The sequence below is a fragment of the Monodon monoceros genome, unplaced genomic scaffold (assembly GCF_005190385.1).
Source record: "Monodon monoceros isolate NGI ecotype Baffin Bay Population unplaced genomic scaffold, NGI_Narwhal_1 Super_Scaffold_18, whole genome shotgun sequence".
Lineage (NCBI taxonomy): Eukaryota > Metazoa > Chordata > Mammalia > Artiodactyla > Monodontidae > Monodon > Monodon monoceros.
This window is the reverse complement of record NW_021703774.1, coordinates 138354464-138374935: the sequence shown is the minus strand read 5'-3', so window position 1 is coordinate 138374935 and position 20472 is coordinate 138354464. Positions and strand designations below refer to the sequence as shown.

At 38.3% G+C, this 20472-nt stretch overlaps 1 non-coding gene across 1 annotated transcript; it reads right to left on the bottom strand.

Moving 5' to 3' along the window:
• Nucleotides 1-9648: 9648 nt before the first annotated feature.
• On the bottom strand, nucleotides 9649-9757 carry LOC114900086. Its single transcript, XR_003794712.1, has one exon. It is a non-coding gene; the product is annotated as a U6 spliceosomal RNA (small nuclear RNA).
• Nucleotides 9758-20472: the final 10715 nt, after the last annotated feature.

The following is a 20472-nucleotide window of genomic DNA, read 5'->3' as shown; positions in this document are numbered from 1 at the left end:
AGGAAGATTGGAGGAGGGAATTTTAGGAAATACCCAGAGGGAATCATGGCTGGGCCAGAAGAGGCTTAGAGAAATGCATCTGTCTGAAGATTCTCAGAGATGCAAAATCACCACTGGAAGCAAATGGGACAATTACTGTTTTGTGTTGATAGTATTTTCAAATCTAGTGGCCTTGATTTTTTAAAAGCACAATCAGGAACCTATTTTATCATTCCAAAAGGAAGTCAAGTTTATAGGCCAGGAACCCTAACATCAGGACAGTGGTTAGGAGGATGGGCTTTGTAATCAGACAAATCTGATATTGGATCAGGGTCTCCACTTAAGCTATAATACCATGGACAAGTTATGTAAAGTCTTCGAGCCTCAGTTTTATGCAAACAATATCAGAGTGATTAAGAAAATTAAATAGTTGATGCTCATAAAGTACTTTGCACAGTGTCTGGCACATGGGAATGGGAATAAGTGCCCTACAAATGGGGACTATCACATTATGGTTATGACAATGATGATTAAGGATTTGGTTATCTTTATAACAGTCCTGTGTTCATAAGTTTTACTGATAAACACTGTGTCTCACCCTTAACAGAGATCTGAAGTAAATCTGTCAAATTTTAAAAATCTGAGGAGACCGTCCCAATTCACAGCAACATTTGGTACTAAGAGACAAAAAAGGGCACATACTTGGACTGGAGACACTATCCACTCTGTCCCCCAGTCCAGAAAATCAAAATATGTAAATAGAATGGTAGCATCATATTTGCATTTAACTGTATATAAATGTAATTATACACCCTCGGTGCTCAGTGTTCAAGAGGGTTTTTTATTGTTATTTTCAGTATTGTCTCTATATGCAAGTCAAAGATTTCAGCTGATGTTCAACCAAAGAAGAAGTATAAGACTTGTAACTGAAAACTACAAAAACATCATTGAAAGAAATTAAAGAAGACCTAAATAAATGGAAACACTTCTCAAGTTCATGGATTAGAAAATTTAAGATGTCAGTACTCCCTAAACTGATCTACAGATTCAAGGCAAGTCCTATCAGAATCCCACCTAATTTCTTTGCAGAAACTAACAATTCTAAAATTTCTATGGAATTGCAAGGGACCCAATCTTGAAAATGAAGAACAGAGTTGGAAGACTCATAGTTCCTGATTTCAAACTTACCATTAAAGTACAGTAATCAAGTTAGTGTGGTACTGGCATAACGGGAGACATATAAATCAATGGAATAGAATTGAGACTTCAAAAATAAGCCCGTACATTTATGGTTCATTGATTTTCCACAGGATTGCCAAGACAATTCAAGTTGGGGGAAGAATAGTCTTTTCGACAAATGGTGCTGGGACAACTGGATGTCCACACGTAAAAGAATGAAGTTAAGGAATTCCCTGGCGGTCCAGTGGTTAGGACTCTGTGCTTCCACTGCAGGGGGCAGGAGTTTGATCCCTGGAACTAAGATCCCTCATGCTACGCAGCACAACCAAAAAAAGAATAAATAAATAAATAAAACCACAAACAAACAAACAAAAAGAATGAAGTTAAGCTTCCTCCTCATACCATATACAAAAACCAACTCAGAATAGATCATTGATGCAAATGTAAGACTATAAAACTCTAAGAAGAAAAACATAGATGCAAATCTTCATGACTTTGAATTAGGCAATGATTTCTTAGATGTAACACCAAAAGCATAAGCAGCAAAAGGAAAATAGGTAAATTGAATTTCATCAAAATTTAAAACTTTTGTGTTTCAAGGAACACCATCAAGAAAGTGAAAAGACAATCCAAGGAATGGGAGAAAATATTTGCAAATCATATACCTGATAAGTGAACTATCCAGAATATATGAAGAACTCTTACAACTCAGCCAATTAAAAATGGGTAAAAGATTTGAGGCAATATTTCTCCAAAGAATATATACAAATGGCCAAAAAGTACACAAAAAGATGCTCAACATCGTTAGTCATTTGGGAAATACAAATCAAAACCACAATGAAATACTGCTTCACACCACTAAAATGGCTATAATTTTTAAAATGCACAGTAACAACTGTATATCCACATGCAAAATAGTGATGTCGTTGAGATTGTTGCAATATTCAGTGTTGGTAAGGATGTGGAGAAATTGGATCCCTCATACATTGCTGGTGGATGTGTAAAATGGTACAGCCACTTTGGAAAACAATTTGTCACTTCCTCAAAGAGTAAAACATAGAGTTACCATAGGCCCCAACAATTCTATTCCTAGGTATATAGGAATTAAAACATAATTAAACATAATTAAAAATGTAGTCACATAAAAACTTGTATATGAATGTTCCTAGTGGCATTATTCATAATAGCCAAAGATGGAAACAACCCAAATGTTCATCACTGATGAATAGATAAATACATGTGGTATAACCATACAATGGAGTATTATTATTCGGCAATAAAAAAGAATGAACTACTGATACATGCTGCAACATGGATGAACACTGAAGGAAGGGAAAGAAGCCAGACACAAAAAACCACATATTGTATGATTCCATTTCTATGAAATGTCCAAAAAAGGCAAATCCATGGAGACAGAAAGTAGATTAGCAGTTGCCAGGAGCTGGGGGAAGGGGAAAAGGAGAGTGACTGCTAATGGGTACAGGGTTTCTTTTTGGAGTGACGAAAATGTCCTGTAATTAGATAATGGTATGGTTGTGCAACTCTGTGAGTACAGTAAAAGCCACTTAACTGTACACACACACACACACACACACACACACACACACATCACTCTGGCTCTGTGTAAAGGATGGAACAGTGAGGGGCTTCCCTGGTGGTCCAGTGGTAAAGAATCCGCCTTACAGTGCAGTGGACAATCCCCTGGTTCGATCCCTGTCAGGGAACTAAGATCCCACATGCCTTGGGGCAACTAAGCCCATGAGCCACAATTACTGAGCTCGTGCTCCTCAACTAGAGCCCATGTGCTGCAAACTACAGAGCCCACGTGACCTGGAGCCTGCGCGCCTCAACTAGAGAGAAGCCCGGGCACCACAACACAGAGCCCTCGCACCTCAACAAAAGATCCCACATGCCTCAACGAAGATATCCTGCGTGCTGCAACTAAGACCCGACGAAGCCAAAAATAAATTAATTAATTAAACAAAAAAAGGATGGAGCAGTGGGGTCAAGGATGGAGGCTTTAGAGATCCTGGTAAGAGTTATTGGAGAGAGGCAGAGGCAGTGGTGATAGACTTAAGGAGACTGATTGCAGGGATATAGAGAAGGCAGTATACCACAGTGGTTAAAGTTGTGGGCTTTAAAGGAAAACACACCTTAATTCCAACCTCAGCTCTGCCACTTATGAGTTGTGTGATTTAAGGTTAGTTCCTTAACCTATCTGAACCTCAGTTCCCTCATTTATAAAATAGAGGAGATAAAAATAGATCTACCTTGTAGGGTTATCATGAGGATTTGTTCATTTATTTTAAAAATAGTTATTGAGTCTACTATGTGCTAGGCACTGTTCTAGGTCCTGAGGATACAACGGTAAACAAAACAAACAAAACTCTGCCTTCATGCAGCTTATATTTCAATGGTGGAAGAATGACAATTATATAAACTATATATAAAATTATAAATAAATAAATAATATATATTTATAAATTATAAATATAATTTATAAATCATATATTTCTCCTTATTTACTTATGATTATATACATATATACACATACATATGAATATGTATATATATAATCATAAGTTGATAGGAGAAAAATATATTAGTGAAGGAAGAAAGATAGATGGGAGCTTATATGAGCTTATATGGGAGAGGTTGAGAGTCTACTAAGGGTGGTCAGAAAAGTCCTCATGGATAAGGAAACATTTGAGAAAAGACTTAAAGTAAGAGAGTGACCAAGAGTATATCTAGAATGGGTGGCCATCAAGGTATAAAGAACAGCAGATGCAAGTGTGGTAGCTAGAAGGGGATATGGAGTCAGGAGAGATTTTGTTTTTTAAGGTAAGAAATAACATAGCATTTTTTTAAGCTGATGTGATGATCCTTTGGAAAGTGAAGTATTAATTATGTAGGTAAGAGAGAGGATTGCTGGAGCAGAGGGGAAAGGATTGATTTTTAGAGTACCAGAGAGAGGACTGGGTATGCAGGCATGGATGCAGGTGGGTGAGCTATCTGCTGAGAGGGAAAAGAAAGCGGAAGGTGTTGGAAGTTTGAGTAAAGAAAAGGTATGAAATAATCATTTAGGGAAAGTGGATGGACTTTTAAAATAAAATGATTCCCAGATAGCACTAACGGCCCATGTGAGATTAGTGGTGATGAATTTTAAGAGTCCAGTTGATATAGTTGTGGGTTTTTCTTCATCCACTTTCCCAAAGGTGGAGAGTAAGTGAAGAGTTAGATTGTCCAGGGTAGGGATTTTGTGAAGCAAAATAACAAAGCAAGACGGGGCAGGAGAGGAGAGGACATATCAAGGGAATGATGATAACATTGGACCTTGGAAGTGAAGTGTATAAAAAGAGAAGTGAAAGGACATGAAATGGGTAAGGAATGGTGAATAGGTGTTAGGATCACTAGATTGTAGGGCCAAGGGGGGAACCAAAGAACTGTTGGAGTGAGTGAGCTGGAAAGACAGGAGAGGTATAGAAAGATAAGAAAGATTATTAGTAGATTATTAATGAATGGAAACAATCCCTAAAATAATAGTAGTAGGGCTTCCCTGGTGGCACAGTGGTTAAGAATCCGCCTGCCAATTCAGGGGACACAGGCTCGAGCCCTGGTCCGGGAAGATCCCACATGCCACGGAGCAACTAAGCCTGTGCGCCACAACTACTGAGCCTGTCCTCTAGATCCTGTGAGCCACAACTACTGAGCCCACGTGCCACAACTACTGAAGCCCACATGCCTAGAGCCCATGCTCTGCAACAAGAGAAGCCGCCGCAATAAGAAGCCCGTTCACCGCAACAAAGAGTAGCCCCCACTTGTCGCAACTGGAGAAAGCCACGCACAGCAACAAAGAGCCAAAGCAGCCAAAAGTAAACAAATAAAATAAATAAAAATTTAAAAAAATAGTAGTAGTAAGACCTCAAAGTGCTCACTATGTAGTGGGGAAGACAAGGCAGAATGAAATGAATGCTAAAGACAGGCACATGCAATGGCTGTAGCCAAAAAGAATCTTCAAGTAAGTGTGAGGGTCAGATAAAGGAACGCAGGCAAAGAAGGTGGCATTTGAGATGAGCCTCAAAATGGAGCAAGTATAGAGCATAGCCTGATATATCATAGCAGTTGTACCATGGCAGCGAGTGTTCAGGAAACAATGGCTGGAGCACGGGGTGGGAGCTAAAATGCCAGGCTAATGCCTGAACATTTTATGTAGGTAATAGTGACATTAGGGGCCTTCTATGTAATTGAGTCTACTTATTAGCGTGATATGAAGTCATATTGCTTTCTGTATTTTGATCAGTCTAAAGTCTTTCTTTTCCTTTATGTACTTAGGTCATATTTAGAGTTTTTACATTTCACTAGGATTTTCTGATTGTCCTTTTAAGATCACTTCCCCTCAAATGCACTGATACGGCTGTTTCTTTCCAAACAATGGATTGCCACATGCCCATTCACTTTCTTTCCAATAGCCTTCCACTCCACCCCCCAATGTTGGTAGGAAAGCCTGACATGTGATCCCTTATGGGTCTGAAGCTCCTGTGAGAGAGGTGTGGGAAATAGGCTGGATATGATCAGAATTATGCTGTCCAGAGCATTAGGACCGGTTGCAGCAGATAAGAGTGGAAGGCAAATAGTCATATTCTCCCAAGGTTGAGGAAGACGGAAGGGACACGGTCTCGCAACTGAGGTGTCACAATTTTTTCAGGAGCTCAGTATCAATATCAATGATGGGGTCAGTCTCTTGGCAAGCTATATTTATGATGTCATTTGAAGATATCACAACCTCTGTCTTCACAGACTAACCAGATAAATGTTGAAACCATTACCTTCTCTGTCATTGTAGCTTTGGCCAAGTCCTTCCCCTCCTCTGGACCCAAGGTGCTATCTTTAAAAAAGGGGCTGCAGCCATCCTTCTCTAGGGTCCCTTCCAACTGTGACATGCTCTAAATTTTCTGTTATCATTTATTCTTTATTAAATTTATGTGACAGGCATTTTTCCAAGCATGAGACCCTCTCACCACTTCACTCCGCCTGCCAAACTCCTGTTATGAATTATGTTGGGCTTTTCTTCGGTAAAACATTTGCGAAAAGTTGTGCGTTACAGATGTAGAGAATGGACTTGAAGACACGGGGAGGGGAAAGGGTAAGCTGGGACGAAGTGAGAGAGTGGCATGGACATATATACACTAAAAAATGTAAAAGAGATAGCTAGTGGAAAGCAGCTGCATAGCACAGGGAGATCAGCTCGGCGCTTTGTGACCATCCAGACGGGTGGGACAGGGAGGGTGGGAGGGTGGGAGGGAGACACAGGAGGGAGGGGATATGGGGATATTTGTATACATACAGCTGATTTACTTTGTTATACAGCAGAAACTAACACACCATTGTAAAGCAATTATACTCCAATAAAGATGTTTAAAAAAAAAAAAAGAAAAGTGCGTTAGAAGGAGGTTTATTTCATGTAACACATTTGAGAGAAAATCATGTAAAGGGCTTTGTTTTGTTCCAGCAGCTGAAACAATAAAACCACCACAATGACATGCAACATCATTTTGTACTGCCCTCCAGTGGTGGCCCAAATGTCTTTTCCTGGTTGAAGTTTAAGGAATAAAATGTGTTTTCAGAGGAGCTCACATTATCTAAAGGTAGGAGAGTCTTAGAGGGCCTGAGGAAAGGGTATATCATCAAATCTCTCTTCTTAAAAAGGAGGAACTGAGGCCCATCATTGTTCTCATCACCATGCAAACCTATTCTAGTTTCCCTGTCTTTGAAGAGATATTTTACAACCCTGACTCTGGGTCTACTTCTCTGCTCCCCTTCACAGCCAAATTTCTCAAAAGGGTTATCTACATACTGTTTCCACTTACTCATCTCCAATTTATTTTTAAACTTTTTACTCTAAAATAATTCCTAACTTTCAGAAGAATTGTAAAAATATTACAAAGAATTCCTATATACTCTTTATCCAGGGGCACCAAAAGTTAGTATTTTTGCCACAGTCTCTTTATCTGTGTGTGTGTATATGTGTACACATGCACACATAAATATATAGCTGTATGTATGTGTGGTCAGGGGTAGTTCTGAACCATTTGAATTGTAGCCTTTACCCCTAATACCCTAAATACTTCAGTGTGTATTTTCTAAGAACAAAGACATTCTCTTACATACCTATACACCCCTCTCCCCACCCCCACCCCTAGTATGAAGATTACATTCAGGAACTTTATCACTGACATAATCCTTATTTATAGTCCACATTCAAAGTTCACTTATTGGCCTGATAATATCCTGTATAGCAGTTTTCCATCCTATACAAGGTCTGATCCAGTGCTTGATCCCTAATCATGCATTGCATTTAACTGTCATGACTCTTTAGTTTCTTTTAATCTAAAATAGATTGTTATTTATGATACTGACTTTTTTTTTTAAGTACAGGCCATTGTTTTATAGAATTTCCTTCTATTTGGGTTTGTGTCCTATTTCCTTATGATGAGATTTATATTTTTCTTTTTTTGGAGTGGGCAGGAATACTACCTATGGGATAGTGTGTCACATGAGGAGAAATACGGTGTTACCTGGTCCCATTATTGATCATATTCATTTTGATCAGTTGGTTAAGGTGGTATCTGCTAGGTCTTCACTGTAAAGTTATTATTTTTTTTCTATGTAAATAATGAGTAATCTGTGGAGAGGTACGCTGAGACTATGTAAATATCCTGTTCCTCGTCAAAACTTTTGCCCAAAGGTTTCCACATTCACCGATAATTCTTGCCTGAATCAATTACTATGATAGTTGCAAAATGGTGATTCTAGGGAATTCCCTGGTGGTCTGGTGGTTAGGACTATGCGCTTTCACTGCTGTGGGCTGGGTTCAATCTCTGGTCGCGGAACTAAGGTCCCACAAGCCTTGCAGCCAAAAAAAGGAAGATGGTGATTCTATAATTCCATTAGTCCTTCTACATTTTTTTAGTTAGCATTCTACTGTAAGCAAGATCTTTCCCTTCTCTCTTATTTATCTATATTTAATCTATATTTATTATCACCAGTAAAAAAAAAAACTCATGGATTCTTATTTTATTTAATAGGTTATAATCCATTACTGTCATTATTCATTTTATTGTTCAACTTGTCCTAGATTTGGCCATTGAGACCCCCTTTAAGCTGGCTTCTGTGTCCTTTTGACACATGCTCATTATTTTTTAGCATTTCCTTGTTTTCTGGTATAATACCGCGTTCCAGGTTCATCTTCTATTTTCCCTGTCTAGACTTGGAAATCATCCCTCTCTCCAAAAGAGCACTCCTTTAGGTGGGGAATGGTATTTAGAAGCCGAGATCTGGGCACCAGATATATCCATTGCTACTGGGGAGTAACTGCTTCTAGGCCCTTTAAGTAAACAGAGCCAAGGAAGAAAGGCAGCTTAATATATAGTTCAACTATTTTTAATCATGAATTCAGTACTGGTATCTCTAATTCCAGTTCAATACCACAGAGTTCTTTCTCCAATTCCTGATTTGCATCTCCCTTTTCCCACAGTGAGAACTCTGGCTCTCAACAGCATCAACGTCTTATTTTCATTTGTTCAGTGTTATGATATACACGAAATAGTTTCAGAATTGCTATATCCATTCCACTGAAGAAAACATTTTTTTTTATTATTAATTAATTAATTAATTTATTTATTTATTTTTGGCTGTGCTGGGTTTTTGTTGCTGCACGTGGGCTTTCTCTAGTTGTGGCGAGCAGGGGCTACTCTTTGTTGCGGTGCACAGGTTTCTCACTGCGGTAACTTCTCTTGTTGTGGAGCATGGGTTCTAGGTGCACGGGCTTCAGTAGTTGTGGCGCACGGGCTTAGCTGCTCCACGGCATGTGGGATCTTCCTGGACCAGGGCTCAAATCTGTGTCCCCTGCATTGGCAGGCGGATTCTTAACCACTGCGCCGCCAGGGAAGTCCCTGAAAACAATCTATTAAATAGTGTTCAGTATTTGTTTGCATTTTTATTTTGTTTTTAGACTAAGGGAATATAGTCAAAGTACTGTGTTCAAAAGTAATCCAGATCCGTTTTTTATTTTCTTTCAGAATAGTTATATTACTTATTTAAATATAGTTAGGTTTATTTCTGTCTGTTTATATTCAGTTTTAGGATCCCTTTCATTCTTGTTGGTTCAATTTTCTTTTTTTTTTTTTTTTTTTTTTTTTTTGGTTTTTTTGTCGTTTTCTTTTTTTTTTTTTTTTTTTTTTGCGGTACATGGGCCTCTCACTGTTGTGGCCTCTCCCGTTGCAGAGCACAGGCTCCGGACGTGCAGGCTCAGCGGCCATGGCTCACGGGCCCAGCCGCTCTGCGGCACGTGGGATCCTCCCAGACCGGGGCACGAACCCGTGTCCCCTGCATCGGCAGGCAGACTCTCAACCACTGTGCCACCAGGGAAGCCCAATTTTCTTTTTTGAATATGTAAAAGCTAACATTGTCCAAAAGTCAGATCCATACATAAAACATATGTAGCACTTCACGAATCTGTGTGTCATCTGTATGTAGGAGTCATGCCAGTTTTCTCTGTATTGTTCCAGTTTTACTATACGTGCTGTCAAAGCAAGAGCACCTCCAGTTAATTTTTCAACCTGTTGGGTGCTATTTGAAGTGTGACCCCCCAACACACACACTTCACTGAAACTGCTCTTGTCAAAGTCATCAGTGACTAATATTTTTCTATCCTTACCTTATTGGACCTTTCCACACTCTAAGCAAATCTCTCCAATAGTCTTGAAACACTCTCCTCTCTTGGTTTTTGTTCCCCTAGTCTTCTGGTTTTACTCTCTCTTCACAGGCCTCTCCTCATCATCCTTGTCTATTCAACCACCCTAAAATGTGTTATTCCTCAGGCCTCCTGGCTCCCTTCACTTCCTTCTGTGTACTCTCTTCCTAGCCAACCTCAGCCATGTCTAAGCCTTCAAATGCTGATTATGCTAATGACATCTAAATTGATATCTTCATCCCAGACCTTTCCTCTTGTTTCCAAACCTATAACGAACTGCCTAACTGACATCTGCTTGGATGTCTCACTGACATCTTCAGGGTAACAGGTCTAAAATAGAACTTCTCATTTCCCAGCCAAAACTGCTTCCCCCAGGCTCCTCCCTCACAGTAAATATCAGTTCTATCAGGTTGCTGTAGCCAGAAACCTAGGAGTCATTCTTGATTTCTCTATGCTCCTCAACCACAATGTCCAATCTATCTGCGATATATGAAAATTTTACCTCCAAAATTATGTCAAATGAGTCCATTTTTCTCGGTCTCTACTACCACCCCTTCACTCATCATCTCTCACCCAGACACCTCATCTGCCTCATAACTGGCCTCTCTTTTATCTCCCACACATTCATTCTCCATTTAGTAGCTACCATGACCTTTTTAACAACAAAATAACAGTACAAGCTTACATTTATGAGGTGTTTATTATGTGCCAGGACTTGCTGCAAGCACTTTATATGTATTTAGTCTTTAAAACCACTCCATGAGGTAAAAACCAATTTACCTCAATTTTATAGAAAAGGAAACTGGAGCACAGAGAGGTTAAGTACTGCCCAGGATCACACAGCTGGTAAATGGTAGAACTTAGGCTTGGACCCAGAATGAATCTTTAGCCTTTGCACTTATCTACCACTTTATACTGGATCACGTTACTACCCAACCTCAAATGCTTTCATGGCCTCTCTCTACACAGGGACTAAATACCCAACTCCATTCCAAGGCCTGCTGATCCTGTGACATGCTTCCTGCTTACCCCGCCAGGCTGCTGGCTGCTTCCCTTTCCTTCATTTCCCTCCAGCAACCTGGCTTGTTTTGTTTTGTTGTTGTTTCCCAGCTTCCTTGTACATAATAAGCCTTTTCTTACTGGCAGGCATTGCACAACCCCTGCCTCAAATACTCTTCTCTCTGGCTCCTTCTCATTCTACAGGTCTCAATTTAATGATCTGTTCTGAGAGAATTTCCCTCACCATGCTATTTCTTAAGTAGCTCCTTTCCTGGTATGTTCTATCTAAGCCCCATACTTGTTTTCTTTTTTAGTCCTTAAAACAATTTGTTGTTATTTGTTTGCTTACTTGTTTTGTCTCTCTTCCCTACTAAAATTAAGTGCTGTGAAGGCAGAGGCTGTGTCTTACTCACTTTTGTATATTCAGAGCCTAGCACAGTGCCTAGTTCATAGAAGGGGCTCTAGAAATATTTGTTGAATAAACATATCTTTTTCTACTTCATAGCTTCTGTTTACTCATAATTTCTGCTTCCTCATCACTTTGGTTTGTGATAGAGACAGCCCAGGCTCTATCTCCTCCCACACATATCCTTACTCAATGTCATAGTTTAATTAGTTATAGTTTTTATTGCTGTTAATTGCCTCAGTCACTTCATGTTTCCCAAGTCAGACCCCTGGGAGAGAAATATTGATTTGTCCAACTCATTTCTTAGAAGCCAGTCCACATTTGTAGGTTGTTGGTTGCTTGCCTGCCTTGGGGCAGATTCCCAGTCCTGGTCCGAACAGCAGTGCTGGGCAGGGTGTGGGTGGGGGTGGTCTGCACATTGCTGCTTCATTTCCTTTCTGGGACTTTCATCTTGAATCATAGCCCAAAGGATTGTCAGGCCAACCATTTGAATGTCCAGTGAAATGTTTTAAAGGAGCTTGATGATGATTCAAGTTCCCCCTAAGGCCGCACTGTGGGTGAGCTCTACGGGCTCTGGGCTCCCAGGACACTTATCAAGCAGTGCCTAAAGATTTATGGAGCGCTTACCATATGCCAGGCATGCTGCATTACATATACTCTCTCAGTTCAACCTCACAACATTCAGGTGAGGTCGACATTATCATAATCCCCACTTTACAGGTGAGCAAACTGAGATTTAAGGGGTTTGGTCCCTGGCCAAAGATCACGATCTAGTGAACGGCGATGCCAGGACCCTAATTTAGATCTTTCTAACTCCAAAGTCCATCCTCCCTACATTACACTAGACTGTTTACTTTCTCCTTATCAACTGTGTCACCTTGGTCAAGTTACCTAATTTATGTGACCTTCTATTTCCTTATCAGTAAAACGAGGATATTAATACCTAATTCATGGGATTATTATAGGTTTATGAGCAATCATAACCTATTCCAATAAACATAGCAGCTACGTTACTATCTTTCAGTTTAGTCTGAATCTAAATTTTCATATGTGAAAAGCAGAATTATCAACTTCAGTTGTCCATAAAGAACAGGATCTCCTGGGAGACTTTATCCTGCTGGTAAGTATTCCTGATCCAAATTATAAAGACATAGGGCTTTGAGAGGGACAACAGTTATTCTCTAAGGAAACAGAGAAATTCAATGTACTTCAGAGATGAGAAAGAACCTCCACTCAAACTAGCCATAATGTAGCAGAGTGGAAATTGGTAAGCACTCAGTATAAAGATTTAAATCTGTGTCTGACAAGCATAAGATTTTCTCCAAGGCCAGAGCATTTTACATTATAATCTTCTGTAATCCTACCACAACTTTAAGTGGCAGGTCTTCTTATGACCTCCATTTTTCAGGCTCAGAGAGTTAAAGTGACCTGGGTAAGGTCACAAATATAATCTGAGGTAGAGAGGGAACTGGAGCCCAGTGTGGCACCATTGCAACAAGCTTTCAGCTGTGTGCAGTCTGGCAAATCTACTAGCGAGTTACCCTGCCCTGCAACTTCAGGATCATTTGGGTGGAAACTGACTCCCAGGTCAAACATGATCCTGACATCTTGTACATTCATTATTCTCAGAAAAAGCAAATCAGTTCTACAGACATCAGCACAATTTAGGGAGAATGCTGGCTAGGATGGTAGTTCCCCATGTAGCAAAACAGATAAATACCAATATCTAAACCAATGATATCATGTGAGGAATGCAAGAGCAAGAATAACTAATCTTTGTACAGCACTGTATGATTCACAAGGGACATTCATATCTATTACCCAGTTTCCTCCTCATATCACCCCTTTGAGAGAGGTATTATCATTGCCATTTCACAGATAAAGAAACTGAGGTTTTAAAAAGTTGATTTAGTATGAAGAAGTGGACATATATTGTTTTATGGTCTCTGGGCCTTCATTCCTCCTTCTTTTGAGAACAGTACCTTGTGTTTCCTTTGGAGATCAAACACCTTCTACTTCAGCAACAGTGATTGGATCAACATGTGCACATGACGCATCAGATCTTTGAGCATCACCCTTAGAACTTTTGTTTGGGTTTTTGTTCAAACCGTTGAGATGGAGGAGCTCTCTTAAATCTATGGGTATGATTCTGAAGTGAATGGCTATCACCACAAGAAAAAAAATTATGTATGAATTTTAAACCTGCAGAAGTTTAATGGGCAGAAGACCAAAACAGACATTTCTGCAAAGAAGACATACAGATGGCTAATAAGCACATGAAAAGGTACTCAACATTGCTAATTATTAGAGAAATGCAAATCAAAACTACAATGAGGTACCACCTCACACTGGTCAGAACGGCCATCATCAAGAAGTCTACAAATAGTAAATGCTGGAGGTGTGGTGAAAAGGGAACCCTCGTATACTGTTGGTGGGATGTATACGGGTGCAGCCACTATGGAGAACAGTATGGAGGTTCCTTAAAAAACTAAAAATAGAGTTACCATATGATCCAGCAATCCCACTTCTGGGCACATATCCAGAGAAAACTCTAATTCAAAAAGACACATGAGGGGGCTTCCCTGGTGGCACAGTGGTTGAGAGTCCACCTGCCAATGCAGGGGACACGGGTTTGTGCCCCGGTCGGGGAAGATCCCACATGCCGCAGATCGGCTGGGCCCGTGAGCCATGGCCGCTGAGCCTGCGCTTCCGGAGCCTGCGCTCCACAACGGGAGAGGCCACAGCAGTGAGAGGCCCGCGTACCACAAAAAAAAAAAAGACACATGAACCCCAGTGTTCATAGCAGCACAAATTACAATAGCCAAGACATGTTAGCAACCTAAATTGTCCATCAACAGATGAATAAAGAAGATGTTATATATATATATATATATATATATATATATATATATACACACATATATGTATATATATATAGTGGAATACTACTCAACCATAAAAAAATGAAATACTGCCATTTGCAGCAATGTGGATGGACTTAGAGATTACTATACTAAGTGAAGTAAGTCTGACAGACAAAGACAAATATCATGTGATACCATTTATATGTGGAATCCAAAATATGATACAAATGGAACTTATTTACAAAACAGAAACAGACTCGCAGACATAGAAAACAAACTTGCGGTTACCAAAGGGGATAGCAGTGGGGAGGGATAAATTAGGAGTTTGGGATTAGCAGATACAAATTACTATAATACAAAATAGATAAACAACAAGTTCCTACTGTATAGCACAGGGAACTATATTCAATATCTTGTAATAAATTATAATGGAAAAGAATATGAAAAAGAATATACATGTATATATGTATAACTGAATCACTTTGCTGTACATCAGAAACTAATACAACATTGTAAATTAACTATACTTCAAAAAAAAGGTAGAAATGGAGATTAAAAATAAAAGTGTGTAGCACATGGATGGTAGGATTAACTCTTGATATATAGCAATTAGGTTAAGTGCAAATAAATTAATCTCACTAATTGGATTTTTTAAAAATATACCCAACAGTAAATTGGCTATCAAAGACACACTTAAAACATAAGGAGATGGAAAGACTAAAAATAAAAAGATGAAAAAAGATACACCAGGAAAATATGAACTGGGTTGTGACCATAGTATCCGTCAAAAAGGAATTTTAGTCTCAAATGATAAGAAGTGATAAAAAGTCATTACATATTCATAAAAGAAACAAACACATAAATGTAATAGGTAAAACACATAGATGCACCTAATTATACAGTCTTAAAATATAGACAACTTCAGGGAGAAATAGATAGAAGCATAATTGTAGTAGAAGATTTAATATCCCCCTCTCAGAAACTGATATATCAAGGATTAAAGTATAATTACCATATTTCATCAATTCTATACCTCATACAAGACTGGCTTGAGAAGGATTAAAGATATAATAAATGTGAAAAATAAAATTATAAAAGAAAAACATAGGAGACTATTACAGTTTGTGACTGAGGAGAATGGAAAAGCAAAACCTATTATAAAAAGCACAAACTATAAGACAATAATATTGATGAATAATAAAGATTTCTATTCACCAAAAGACACTGTAGACAAAGTAACTAGATGAGAGAATGAGAAAAGATATATGAAATATTTAATACACAAAATCCTTGCAAATAAGTAAGAGGGTAGCAACCCCTAGAAAGAAAATAAGCAAAAAACATGAACCTAGAGGAAATCCCAAAATCAAGACATATGAAGAGATGCTCAAAAATATCAGTGAAATGTTAATTAAAACAGCAATGTACTATCGTTTTACATCTATTATACCATAAAATATTGATAATGCCAGCTGGTTGGGTTGTGGGGATGCTGAAACCCTTATATGTGGTGGTGGGAGTATGGACTGGTATAGCCTTGTCGAAAGCAATCTGACATAAATTATGCAAATCAAGAACTCATATTCTATGAGCCCACAGTTGCACTCCTGGGATATATCCCAAAGAAATTCTTATGCAGACACAGAAACATATTCATTGCTGTGTTATTTATGATGGTGGAGACTTGAAGACAACCTGGTTGTCTATCACTGGGAGAGTAGACAGCTAAAATGTGGTAAATGTTCTGTCATTAAATATTATGCAGTAATCATCAGAAATGGATTAGATATACACACAGCAACAAGAATGCATTTTATTTTTTATTGACATATAGTTGGTTTACAATATTTTAATAGTTTCAGGTGTACAACATAGTGATTCAATATTTTTATACATTATACTCCATTTAAACTTATTACAAAATAATGGCTATATCACATCTTCTTTATCCATTTATTTGTTGATGGACACTTAGGTTCCTTCCATGTCTTGGCTATTATAAATAATGCTGCTGTGAACGTTGGGGTGCATGTATCTTTTTGAATTAGTGTTTTCATTTTCTTCAGATATATACTCAGGTGTGGAATTGATGGGTGATATGGAGTTCTACTTTTAGTTTTTTGAGGACTGTCCATACTGTTTTCCATAGTGGCTACACCAATTTACAATCTCGCTAACAGTATACCAGGGTTCCTTTTTCTCCACATCCTTGGCAACATTTGTTATTTGTGCTCTTTTTGATGATAGTCATTCTGACAGGTGTGAGGTGATATCACATTGTGGTTTTGATGTGCATTTGTCTAATAATTAGCAATGTTGAGCATCTTTTCGTGTGCCTGTTAGAATCTGTATGTCTTTGGGAAAATGTCTATTCAGTTTTTCTGCCCATTTTTTAATCGAGTTGTTTTTTTTTGATATTAAGTTGTATAAGCTGTTTATACATTGTGGACATTAACCCCTTATAAGCCATATCATTTGCAAATATTTTCTCCCATTCAGTAGGTTGCCTTCCATTTTGTCAATGGTTTCCTTTGCTGTGCAAAAGCTTTTAAGTTTAATTAGGTCCCATTTGTTTATTTTTGGTTTTGTTTCTTTTGCCTTGGGAGACAGATCCAAAAAATATTGCTATGATTAATGTCAAAGAGTGTTCTGCTCATGTTCTCTTCTAGGAGTTTTACAGTTTCTGGTCTCACATTAAAGTCTTTAATGCATTTTGAGTTTATTTTTGTATATGGTGTGAGAAAATGTCCTAATTTTGTTCTTTTACATGTAGCTGTCCAGTTTTCCCAGCACCACTTATTAAAGACTGTCTTTTCTCCATTATATATTCTTTCCTCCTTTGTCGTAAACTCACTGATCATAAATGTGTAGGTTTATTTTTGGGCTCTCTATTCTGTTCCACTGGTCTATATGTCTGTTTGTTTTGGTTTTTGCCAGTACCATGTTGTTTTCATTACTGTAGCTTTGTAGTATAGTCTGAAGTCAGGGAGCATGAAACCTCCAGCTTTGTTCTTTTTTCTCAAGATTCCTTTGGCTATTCGGGGTCTTTTGTGGTTCCATATAAATTTTAGGATTGTTATAGTTCTGTGAAAAATATCATGGGTATTTTGATAGGGATTGCACTAAATCTGTAGATTTCTTTGAACAGTGTGAACATTTTAACAATATTTAATTCTTCCAAGCCATGAAAATGGAGTATTTTCTATTTCTTTGTGTCATCATTAATTTCCTTCATCAAGATTTTATAGTTCCAGAGTATAGGTCTTTCATCTCCTTGGTTAAGTTTATTCCTCAGTATTTTATTCTTTTTGATACTGTTTTAAATGGAATTATTTTCTTGCTTTCTCTTTCTGATAGTTCATTATTAGTGTATAGAAAAGCAACAGGTTTCTGTACATTAGTCTTGTATCCTGCCACTTTACTTAATTCATTTATTAGTTCTAATAGTTTTTTGGTGGGGATTTAGGGTTTTCTATACACATAGTGTCATGTCATCTGCAAATAGTGACAGTTTTTCTTCTCCCCTTCCAATTTGAATGCCTTTTATTTATTTTTCTTTTCTGATTGCTATGGCTAGGACTTGCAATACTCTGTTAAAGAGAAGTGGCAAGAGTAGGCATCCTTGTCTAGTTCCTGATCTTAGAGGAAATGCTTTCAGCTTTTCACCATTAATATGTTAGCTGTGGGCTTATCATACATGGCCTTTATTATGTTGATATATATTCCCTCTATACCTACTCTAATGGTAGTCTTTATCATGAATGGATGCTGAATTTTGTCAAATGCTTTTTCTGTGTCTATTGAGATGATCATGTGATTTTTATCCTTCCTTTTGTTAATGAAGTATATCACACTGATTGATATTGAACCATCCTTGCATCCTTGGAATAAATCCCACTTGATCATGGTGCATGATCCTTTCTATATATTGTTGAATTCGGTTTGCTAATATTTTGTTAAGGATTTTTGCATCTATATTCATCAGAGATGTTGGCCTGTAATTTTCTTTTTTTGTAGTGTCTTTGTCTGGTTTTGGTATCAGGGTAATGGTGGCCTTGTAGAATGAATTTGGGAGTGTTCCATCCTCTTCAACTTTTTGGAAGAGTTTGAGAAGGATAGATATTAGCTCTTCTTTATATGTTTGGTAGAATTTCCCTGTGAAGCCATTCTGTTCTGATTTTTGTTTGATGGGAGGGTTTTTTTTAAATTACAAATTAAATTTCACTACAAGTGTTTGGTCTTTTCAGATTGTCTATTTCTAACATGAATGCATTTTTAAAACAGTGCAGGGCTTCCCTGGTGGTGCAGTGGTTGAGAGTCCGCCTGCCGATGCAGGGGACATGGGTTCGTGCCCTGGTCTGGGAAGATCCCACATGCCGTGGAGCGGCTGGGCCCGTGAGCCATGGCCACTGAGCCTGCGCTTCCGGAGCCTGTGCTCCGCAATGGGAGAGGCCACAACAGTGAGAGGCCTGCGTACTGCAAAAAAACAAACAAACAAACAAACAAAATAAAACAAAACAGTGCATAGTGAAAAATATGAGGTAACAAGATGAGATTTAAACACTATACCATTTACATAAATTAAAAATACACCCAGGGCAAACAAAAATTCATATTTTGTAAGAACATATGCAAAAAACAGTTTTACATCAGATAGAACTTAGTTGCTTGTGTGGGGAAGGGACAGGCAGTAAAAGAGAAAAAAAAAAGTATCGAATAAAATTTAAAAGTGATAATCACTGACCAAAGAGGATAAAGTGCCGTACTGAAGAGTGTGATTAACTAAATCATTTCAACCCAAAGTCAAACCAGTTAACCAATGAATAAACACAAAACTGGAAGAAAAGACAATAAATATTGCACAGATGTCTCTGGATTTGGGAATAATTAAAAATTTTTACTTTTTTCTTAATGTGTTTGTAGATATGAAGTTTTTTACATTGAACATCTGTTACTTTTGAAAATTAAACATATAAACAGAAGTTCAAAAGAAAAACTCAATCTGGAGGAGTATGGTTCAGTGGCAGAATGGTGGTATTCAAAAGACAAGTCCTAGCAGGAAACACAAAAATTTCAGTCTGTGTGCAGAATGGATGGAACTATGCATGAATTTTTTCTTGTTAAAATTACATTAATTTCTGAAATAATGTTTGTACAATCAATCAAAATAAAGATAAAAAATTAACAAAGGTAAAGCAGCAACTTTAAAAAATATATTCAAATGGATTTTTTTTTTTTGGCCGCCCGGCGCAGCTTGCAGGATCTTAGTTCCCCGACCAGGGATTGAACCTGTGCCCTCAGCAGTGAAAGCTCAGAGTCCTTACCACTGGACTGCCAGGGAATTCCCTCAAATGGATCTTTATTGTTTACTACTCCCTCAGAATTCTGCATGAAAATCAGTATCTTTATCTGGTGATAATGAAAATATGTAACAACTGGTAGAACATATGCCTGACCAATCAGAGCAGACATTGGTAGTAAACAATGGTATCCCTAAAACATAGATTCCTCACACACCAGCCCTGCAGCCCCAAGACAGGGTTTAGACTCAGTACCTGAAGCCTTGCTCTTTTTCACCATGAGAAGACTCTTATGTTATAGAAACAGGTATAAAGGTGAAGAGTGCCAAGATACGCTACCCCAAAATATGCCACTCTGGCATAAGGGTTATTTTAAGCTAAAGGCACTTGAAAAACAGCAGATACAAAAGGGATACTTTGATCTCCCCTTTCCTTCTGAATACAGGAGGTAAAGCTCCCACGTAGGAGCTGCCCTCCACATACCAGGAGAAAAGAAACACTCATCAAGCTGAGAGCAAGAGAATTCTACACAAACTGACATTGTTAAAATAATTCTTATCTTCCTTTAGCCTCCCTGTACATTTTAGTTACTTTTCCACAATTGCCTCTCTTTGTTTAACCTAGTATTAAAGCATTTAGGTTTTGCCACTTCTTTGGGTCTTCATTTCCTTATGAGGGCTCCCGTGTCACATAAAACTTACATTGAATAAATTTGTATGTTTTTCTCCTGTTCATCTGTCTTACGTTAACTAAATTCTAAGGCCCAGCTGAAGACCCTAAGAGGGAAGAGGTAAAGTTTTGCCTCCCTGCAAAGGCAAGTTTTCCAAACCAGAACATTCCAAAGATTGTAAGGCCCAGACACTACAGCCGACTCCAACCTACGGGAAAGAAGGAAGAAGGAGTTCTTGCTGCTTCTCCCTGACCTCACCACCCCCCTCCTGTCATACAGGTGCCCTGCTCTTTGACTCTGAAATTTGGTTCACACATATCCTC